General features: G+C 44.1%; 1 non-coding gene across 1 annotated transcript; it reads right to left on the reverse strand.

Moving 5' to 3' along the window:
- Positions 1–10,038: 10,038 nt before the first annotated feature.
- On the reverse strand, positions 10,039–10,142 carry LOC128593453 (small nucleolar RNA U13). Its single transcript, XR_008382358.1, has one exon. It is a non-coding gene; the product is annotated as a small nucleolar RNA U13 (small nucleolar RNA).
- Positions 10,143–10,354: the final 212 nt, after the last annotated feature.

Consider the following 10,354-nt stretch of genomic DNA (forward strand, 5'->3'; position numbering starts at 1 on the left):
TGGATTAGGTTCCATTTATAGGAAGTATAATTTAGATGAAGATTTTTCTAAGAGTAATGCTTTGGCCATCTGAGTGTGTCATATTGGTATAAGGAGAGACTTACAGATCAATGGAATAGAACTGGGAGTCCTGAAATAAATAAACCTTTATATTTATGGCCAATTGATTTTCTACAAGGGAGCCAAGGCTAATAGGGAAAGTCTTTTCAACAAGTGGTGCTGGAACAACAGGGTATCCACGTGAGGTTGTACCCCTACCTCACACCATATTGAAAAATTAATTTAAAATGGATCAATGACCTAAATGTGAGAACTAAAACTATAAAAAGCTTATAAGGAAACAGACGTAAATCGTAGTGACCTTGAATTAGGCAATGATTTCTTAGATTTGTGTATTATACCAAGTGCTCAAGAAATGAAAGAGAAATAGATAAACTGGACTTCATCAAAATTGAATACTCTCGGGCATCAAAAGACACTCTCAAGAGAGTGGAAACACAACTTAACGAATGGGGGAAAACAACTGCAAATCATATATCTGGTAAAAGACTAATATCTAGAACATATAAAGAATTCCTATAACTCAACAACAATAACAACAAAAAACAAACAACCCAATTAAAACATGGGCAAAATACTTTAATAGGCTTTTCTTCAAAGAAGAAATATGAATTGACAATAAACACATGAAAAGATGCTCAACATAACTAGCCTATGGAAATGCAAATCAAAACTGCAAAGGGGCATCACGTCCCACCTGGAAGGACACGTGTAACTAAAGAGAGACAATAAAAGGGTTGGTGAGTATGTGAGAAAATTGTTGAGGGGAATGTACATTGTTTCAGTTTGGGAAGTTCCTCAAAACATTAAACATCGAGTTACCAGATGACCTAGCAGTTTTTACTCTCTTGGGTATCCACGTATTCCCAGGAGAACTGGGAGCATAAGTTCATACAAAAACTACCACAAAATGTTCAGATCAGCATGATTCATACCCCCAAAGTATTAACAACTTTAATGTCCATTACCTGATGAATGGATGAAGAAAATGTGGTGGAATATTATTCAGTCATAAATAAAAATGAGGTTCTGATACATAATACAGCATGGATGAACCTTAAAAACATTATGCTAACCTAAAGAAATAAGTCACAAAAGATTACCTATTATATTTATTGAAAATATTTAAAATAGACATTTTATTGAAATGTTCCATTTATTGAAAATATTCAAAATAGACAAATCCATAGGGAGCAGAGTAGTTTAGTGGTTGCCAAGGACTTGGAGGTGGGGAGGTGGGGAAAGGAATTAACAGTCGTTAACTGTCCAACCAGTGGTGATGGTTCGACAAATTTGTGATTACGTGAAAACTCATTGAATTGTACACTTAACATCATGAATTTTGATATGTGATTTATATTGCAGTTGTTAAAAATCAATTTTTAAAAATTACTTAGGCCCTTGCAGCCAGGAATCTGTATTTGAAGCAAGTTTCCAAGATGATTCTTAGGTATACTGAGATTGGAAAACCACAGCCCAAACTCTCATTTATGTCACTTTACATCCTCTGAAAATTTAAAGACTTTAAAATCTGTTTGAAAAAAAAAAAAAAGCAAAACAAACAAGCAAGCAAAAAAAAAAAGACAGTCCAGAACAGAGAAAGTGGTCATTTATCTAACAAATATTTAGCTGCTGCCTGCTATGTAGCAGGAATCAGGCTGGGCCCAATGAGCTAGCAATGAACGCTGACATTAGGAGTTTAGAACCCAGGAGGGATGCAGACACGTACAGTAGAACCTCCGTAGGTGACCACTCCCTACACTACCCACCTCCTTAAGTTGACCTAATTTTCATAGATAAGACATGGCGCCACATGTCCATATCACAGTAGGCAGGCCTGCTTCCTTAGGTTGACCACCTCCGCTGTTGCCAGTTTTTTACAGTCCTTGGGTGGTCAACTTACAGAGGTTCTACTGTAGATACAGTACAAAGAGACAACTATGGCAACTGCTTTAGTGGAGGTTTGTGCAGAGGGTGGCAGAGTTAACAAGGAGTCCCATAGTCAGTCTACGGGAGCCAAAGGGAGGGGCAGTATTTGAATTGAGGTTCAAGATCTGGGCACCGAGGAGGGTGGAGGAAAGTATGAAAGAGGGACAAGAGGGCCTTCCAGGTAAAGGAACAACACATGCAAAGGCACGGAGGTCTGGGAGAGCTTGGTGTATTAAAATATCTGCAAAAGGCTGAAACAAAATGTTCAAGGGAGAAGAAACGGGGGATAGCAGAGAGTTACATTTTAGAGTGCATTGTGGAGGTGCTGAAGAATTCAGAAAAATAGAATACCATTTCTGGTTTGGTAAGATCAGTCTGATGACAGGGTAGGAAATGGGAGTGAGCCGGAAGGCTGGGAGGCTAGTGGGAAGAAGGCTTTGTCTGAAATGCTGAAAGTCTAAACCAGGCAGTAGAAAGGAAAGGAGAGAGGGGTTGATTCTATGTCCATCTGTGGGGAGGAGCATACAGTCCCTGGAGCCAGACAGGATGCCACGCAGGCTGCTCTGTAGCACCCCTGGCTTCTGTGCCCTAGATTCCGAGTGTGAAAACCAACAAATCTTCAGACATTGCCTGGAGCACAAAAGCTGCTCCAGTTGAGAACCACTGGTCTAGATTAACTGAATCCCGCAATGGGATATGGTCACATCTCCTTCAAGGGAAACATTTGTACTGGGAGCATTTGAGTGCCTGGAAGACGGGGAACTGGGACTCCACTGAGCTACAGACCTGCTCATGTGACCACTTTTGTGCTGTCTGTGAGGCAGAATCTGGTCTTTGACTCGCTTTGATTGTGAGGCTCTTGAAGAACAGACAGTAGCCCTTCCCTTCCTCTGCAACTGGCAAGTACCATGAGCTACCAAACCAACAGTAATCGTGAACAACCTGCCCGACTTCCAGCAGTTTGCAGCAGAGTTGTCAAAGGTGATCTGCTGCTTTCTGGCTGGACCACTGATGCCATCTCTGAAAGAGGAGATTCCAAGAGTGTTCTCACAGCCAAGGACAAGAGAGAGGCAAGATGCAGTGGAGACTGTAGAATGCACAGAATTGGTTTCTTCTGGGTTTCTCAGTGATTGGCTTATAAGGGTTCTCACTCCAAACTTGTGGGCCTGCAATGATCACAGAATGGCCTAAGCATAGCTCTGCCCAGCTTTGAGGCCAAGCAGATCTCTTCATCGGAGAGCTCTTTTTGGGAGCCACAGTGCCTAGGTAACAGTCACAGAATGTTGGAGAAGGAAAGGAGCTCAGATAGAAGTCTCCTGTCAGCATTCTCAACAGAGCTAAGCCCCACATCAGCTCTGCATCTGGAATCTGTCCATGCCTCTGCAACCTCTCCACCACCATCCTGGTTCAAATCCCCACTGTGCCCTGTTTGGAATTCTACAATAGCCACCTAATTGGCACATTAGTTTTTCCTCCCTTATCCCTTATTCTCCATGTGGCCTCAGAATAATTATTGGTAAGTAAATCTGTCTTGCCATCAGCTGATGACATCCCTTCAGTGGATTCCCATTCCAGTTAGAACAGCTCCACATCCACAGGCCTTATAAAATCATGCACAGTCTGGCCCTGAACCTCATCCAACCCCCTCTACTACAGCCACCATGTCCCCCTTTTTGTTTCTGGAATATGCTTAGATCTTTCCCAACAAAGAGCCTTTGACTCTGATAGCCCTTTCCAGGAATACCTTTTTCCAGGCCTTCTTACAGCTGGCTCCTCCTCACCCACGAGGCTCAGCCTGGATTATATCCTACTGGAGAGGCCTCATCTATTGTCCCTTCCCATGGATGCTCCTGGTGTCCCCACCCTCGCTGTCATATCACCCTCTCACTGTGTTACTACTACTGTCACTATGGGAATCATGTTAGTTAGTTAATTGATTGATTGCTTCCTCCTCTAAAAGGCAAGATCCTTGGGCACAAGGGATTGCACTGACCTTGGTCAGCATTTCATTTCCAGTGCCTACCATGGGGCCTGGACGGGTCCCAGGTGCCAAATCAACACATGGTCAAGAGAAATGATCTAAAGCTTTGTTTGTTCCAGAGTAAATCCATTCAACTTGTTATGAACGCAATAGTGGCCAAGACAATAGCTTTCTGTATCCCTGTCTTCCCTATAAATTAAGTGGTCTCTGATCACTTTGGATCCCCCCCCACCCCCTGGCATCAGAGTGAAATGCCCCTGTTTAAAGGCAGATCCCTGATCACTTAGCTAGACTTCTCAGAACCGTCATTCCTATTACTGGGGTTCCCCTTTTCTCTCTCTTCTGTTCTCCCTGCCTTTTCTCTCTCTCTTGTTCCTGAAAAGTTATGTGTTAATTGAATAGTTTTGTGTCAAATTCTTCTTCCTATTCCTTGCAGAGCAGCTTCAGGGGCCTTGTGATTCTGCTCTAAAGGTTGTGATTGGCCGCACTTCAGTTTTTGGCCTCTTTGTAAAATGATTAATGATCTGTAAACAAATACTTACATAGAACAGTTAAAGTACCTGCTATTTAGAGGTCCCTGGTGGTGAATCCTTTTTGTAAATGGAAGAACTGTCAGGTTTATCTCCCCTGTAAATATGGATTTTCCTATTGTGGAAGCTGTGTTGGCTATACCTGCCCCATTTATATGAATCCAAAATGACCTGCTCTCACCTCTCTCTCCTTGCACCTGACTGTTTCATCCAGTCATTCAATATATCTTTCTTGAGCAACTACTATGTGTCACAGATACCAACAAAGCCTTTGTCCTCAATGATGCACCAGCTGGCAGGGGAAGTGGACAAGATGATGACCACCACACACGCTGGTCTGGGGAAAGGCCCAAACTCAGCCCCAAGAGACCAGGGAGGACTTTTGTGATCATTCTTGAGTTGCTTGGGGGAGATGAATGGCAGGGACCCAAGCAGATGGGAAGGGAGGGGTCAGCAGGGGCAAGGAACCACGGTGTTCAAAGGCACAGAGGTCTGAGAGGGTGGCTTTTTGGAATAACTCCACAAGCAGGGATGTGGGCCCAACCTAAACTATCAGGGCTGGAGGGATAAGCAAGAGGTGGCAGCCACACAGGGGACTCAATTGTTTATCCTTAAGGTGGAGGAGGACCATTGGAAGGTGACACACAGAAAAGGCCACGAATAAGCCCTCGCTGCTAGAGTCTCACCTAGGCAGCTCTGTGGGGAGCAGATCAAGAAGGGGTCAGGCCAGGTGCAGGGACACCTATCAGAGGACATCAAAGCTAGCAGGTGAGAAATAATGAGAGGTTCTAGCCAGAGACTTTTATCATTGGATAAGTGGCACTTGGAGAAGATGTCCTCATTGGGCTTTGGAGGATCTAGAAACCTTTATGTGAAAAATGTGTGTGTGTGTGTGTGTGTGTGTCTGGGTGAAAGAGAGAGAGATTGATTTCCTGAGAACTGGGTCCATAACTTTAGTCAAACTTCAGAGAGATCCATGACCCCGAAGCCAGGCTGCAGCAGTGAGGATGGAGAGATCAAATGCAATAGGAGAGGGATTCAGAAAGATTCCCTGGGTGGCTGACACGGGTGATCTGGGGAGAGTAGAGGGAGGAGACAGGGCCAAGGACCAGGCTTTTGGTTTGGGCTGTGAGTAGGAAAATTGCATATCTCCTACTGGGACTCCTGGAGAAGGTGAGTTTGGGGGCGGGGGAGATTCATTATTGATTCATTCACTATTTATTGAGTCTATCTCAGCCCTGTTGTAGGTGCTGCAAATTCAGCTAAATAAAGAAACATATTCTAGGAATAGTAAATAGACAATAAATGTGTTCACATCGGGTGGTGATAACTCCCCTGAAGAAAAATAAGGCTCGGTAAGGGGACAAGGAGTGAGGGGGAAGGGGGCTATTTTATTCAGGTATTCAGAGGCACATCTGGGAGCAGCTGCCATTTCACAAGAACCTGAATGAAGAGAGGGAAAGAGGGTTTTAGCCTTCTGATGTGGGGCAATAGCATTTGGGGCAGAAAGAATGATCAGGCAAAAGCCATGGGAAAAAAAGCAACTTTGACATGTGGGAGAAATAGCAAAGAAGACAGCTTGGCTTGAGCAGAGCGAGCCAGGAGGAAATTCTCAAGGATGAGAGGGAGGAAGATGCTACAGTCTGGACCATTCAGACCCCAGGGCCTGGGACACCATAGTCATGATTATGGATTTTCCCCCCAAGTGCAGTGGGAAAGCACTGGAGGGTGCTATGTAGGGGGAAAGATCCACTTTGGACAGGGCATGTTGAGTTTGAAAGGGTGTCTGGGACACCCGGGGAGGGGTGCTGCAGGCTGTGGATGAGAACCCCACAAAGCGATGAGGACTTGGCTACCTCTGTGAGCACCATCAGCACACAGGTGGTGTGGACACCACGGGTGCAGGTGTATTTGCCTTGGGATGCTTGGAGTGTGACAAGAAGCCGAGGAGCCTGGGGTCACCAGTGGTCAGAGGGTGGGGAGAGGGGAGGGAATTTATGAAGAAACTTGAAAAGGAATGGCCAGAGAGAAATGACGAGAGCTAGGATGAAGGAGTCCTCAGAGGAATGAGGGAGAGCTTTGGAAGGACATCAGTAGTCTCAGGTGTTGCAGAGGGGAAAACGAGCAGCATGGAGTCTGCGATATTGTCACAGTCCAGGGGACAATGCAGAGATATTGGGGGCAGGAAGACTTACAGTGGGCTAAGGAATAAATCGCCAATGGTGGGTCAATGAAGACGCCATCCCCAGTAATAAGCCTGGCCCAGACACTTGTGTCTGGACTTTGTGGGCCTCACCCACCGGGCTGATAGCCGAGCTGCAGTCTCAGTTATTGGGAGGATAGTAAAAATAAAGTGGTAACCGGACAGACAGATGAGGAAGCGGTGGTCCTGGGGTGTGGGGGGGACTGGGGAGGAAGCAAAGGCAGGAAGAGCTTGAAAACGGAGAGCCAGGGGCAGGGCAGAGGCGAGACGCTCCTGAACACAGGGATAGTGGATATGGGGGCAGCTGGGAGGACAGGAGGCTGAGGTCATGCAGAAAAGAGCTGAGGGAGTAGTTTTAGGAGAATATAGGCAAAGTGGAGCACAGGTCAAGTTCCCTGGCTTCAGTGAGAACAAAAACAGTTCTATCAAGGGAGGCTGGTCACCGGGGAGCCCGGTAGATTACAACCAAATGAAGATGGTTTGTCTGAATGATTTAGTGACTCCCAAGCAGCATTTGTTTTTCTAACAGAATGGAATAGAATAAAATAGAAATCATCAGGGTACCATTCTCATTTTTAAAAAGAATGTTTCAAGGAATTTTTGTTCCAAGTGTGTGTGTGTGTGTGTGTGTGTGTGTACTGTGTCAAATGTAAACTGCATTTCTTGTGACATAAGCCTCAAAGCCGTGTTTTGCAGGAAGGTGAAGAGTGTGGAAGGTGAGACATGGAGCCCAGCAGAATGGGTGGCCCATGGGTAGACAGACAAGAATAGTAGGGTACTTGTTTCAGAGATGCTGATAAAGGAAGCCAGGCCTCTGTGGTCTACAATGGTGACTCTCAACCGGTGTGCCATGAGAGGATCTTAGGGGTGCTGTGAAAATTTTTAAAGATCATTAATTAAATTATTTTCAAAAGAAGTTCAGAGCACTCTTTTTTTTGATCAACATTATCTGAGTGTGCTATGGAAGTTTTAACTACAGGTTCAAGCGTGCCATGAGATTTTAAAAATGGTTGAAAAACTCTGGTCTAGAAGGCCAATGTTGCTGAGACCTCACAGAACCAGGTGAGATCATTACAAATGCTATGACTGGAGGACGTAGGCTTCAGTCACAACATTCAGGAATCATAACACCACAACAATCAATCAAATACTCTTGTTTTGCAAAAGAAGCAATGTCTGCCTTAAATTTAGCACTGTCGAAACAGCAAAATCTGCCAATGCAGCCCTGTGAACGCTGCCCTGATTTCTTATACTGGGGCCTCATCTTCAGCATCTCCTGTGAGCAGAGAGAGTAGATGGCTATTTTTCCTTTTTGGGGTGAATTTCACTTTATACCTTCCCTTTTAGAGTCCTTATTATCTTTCCCCCCTTATCTTTTTTCTCCTCCTTTTCATTACTCATGTCTGAGTGCCATTAACGTGGGCACAAATACCTGGGTTCAGTTGTAAGACTGAAGATAAGGAATAGCAGGACCTAGTCTCCCAGACATATGGGGGGCACCCCTGGAGTTTGCAGGTACCTCACATGGTGAACTGATTGCTATTCTGGACATCCATTTCCATTTCCCCCTCAATGTACAAAGAAATCATTTGTTTGTTTGTTTGTTTGTTTTTAGTGCCCTTTGCAGTCTTAACTTAGTTTTTAGCCAAAAAGTATGGAGGCAAAAGTGACATGTATGCCTTCCAGATCTGGCCCATAAAAACTTCCCATTCAATCCTTCTCTCTTCCCCATCTGCAGGCTGGAAGTCAAAACCAGGGCAGAACTAAAAGCCACTTGTTGAAGATAGCAGAGACTTGGTGGTCACCTTGAGCCCTGTGTGACTACATGAAGCAGAGATCTCCTCCCCCACCCCTCCCTTCCCAAGCTGTTGCACCTTATGTGAAAGAGAAGGAAGTATCCATTATCTAAGCCTCTGAGCTTTTGGGTCTATCTGTCATGGCTGCTTGCCTTACATGAACTACTAACCCTTGCTCTAGTGCATTCTTAGGTGATCAAACCTGAGTGACAACTGGGGATCCATGTTGATTTGTAGTTTGTCTTTAGAGACAAAACAAGTTGGTGATTTCATTTTCTCTTTCCAAGGGAGCTTAGCCTTGTTTTCAAAACAAGCCTTTTTAGTTCTGTCTTCATTTTAACTTGAATCTTTATCTTCTCATCCTCATTGAAAAAAATAAGCTGTGGGTGGCACCTGTGGCTCAGTCAGTAGGGCACCGGCCCCATATACCGGAGGTGGCGGGTTCAAACCTAGCCCTGGCCAAAAACTGCAAAAAAAAAAAGGAAAGAAAAAAAAAAAGCTGCATAATACCCCCTTGCTTTTCCACCCCTCTCTGAAGTCTGCTGCAGTGATATCTATTGTTGACCAGCAGATATTGCTAAGCTGATGTTTGACTTTGCTTCAAGAAAAAAATTTTTTTCTCACTTTTCAGGTTCTCATAATTTATAACTGTGATGAGCCAAATGCTAGTAGACACACAAGTGATTTTAAATAATAAAGACAGTTGCCACACATTGGGCATTGCAAGATGCTGGGCACAGAGCAAGACATTTTACAGGTATTAGCCCAAATCTAATAAGGCTGCAAGGTAGGTATTGGTCTATCATCTTGGTGATTTTGCAACTGAACCTGAGAATAGCTATGGGCCTTGCTGAGGTCACACAGACAGTGATGGGTGGAGCCGAGGTTCTGACTCAGAGCTGACTAGCTGCAAAGCCCATTCTCCATCCATCTGCTTTCCAACTGTCGCTCACCTTACATCCGCTCATTCCTTTCTCTTTCCTTTGATACCAATTTTCCTGGCTCTGCTCATTGACTGGTTAACATAGGGTACCCTGAATTCAGCTAGGGCCACTTAATTTTAACAGAGGAACTAGATCTTGGACCATCTAGTGCAGGCAGTGCCAGGCCTGCCTTGGTGAGTATTAGGATACTCAAATGTTTGCATAATTCCTCTGGCCAACTTTACTAGTGTGCAGTGCTTACTATTAAAGAGCAGCCTCTAAGGCATCACCTATAGGCCTCCATTGAATCTGACTGGCTTCACAATAAAAGCTAGCTGGTGGGTTTTAACATTCTTTTTTTAAATTTCAGATTATTATAAGGTACATACAATTAGGTTTACATTGTTTGCATTTGTTAGAAAAAGTCTGAGTTGTATTTGAGTCCTTCATCCAGGAGGTGTGCCCTATACCCTAAATTGTACCTGTTAGGTGGGACTTTACTGAGACCCTTCCCAGCTCAATTCACAATCACAAAGACATGGAAATAACCCAAGAGCCCATCAACTGTAGCCATCAACTACAGTATATGAGTACCAAGGAATACGACTTTTTTTCACATCAGACGGGTAATGTGCTAACGTCATAACAAGATTTTGGGGAGGCACATCTCTCACATGTGCATGAAAACTCAATCATCATGCTTATGAACTACAAAAGGATCTACCTAGGAATACTATTCAGCCACAAAAAAGTGGAAACTTTACATCTTTTGTATTTCCCTGTATTGAGCTGAAGAACATTCTCCTTAGGAAAGTATCTCAAGAATGGATTTTAACATCCTTGAGGTTAGACACTGTTTATATATTAGAAAATAACTTTGTACCCACATCCTCATCCCATGCCTTGTGCAGGCTCAAAACTTGAGCTACGTT

This window comes from Nycticebus coucang, chromosome 1 (genome assembly GCF_027406575.1).
Source record: "Nycticebus coucang isolate mNycCou1 chromosome 1, mNycCou1.pri, whole genome shotgun sequence".
NCBI classification, from domain to species: domain Eukaryota; kingdom Metazoa; phylum Chordata; class Mammalia; order Primates; family Lorisidae; genus Nycticebus; species Nycticebus coucang.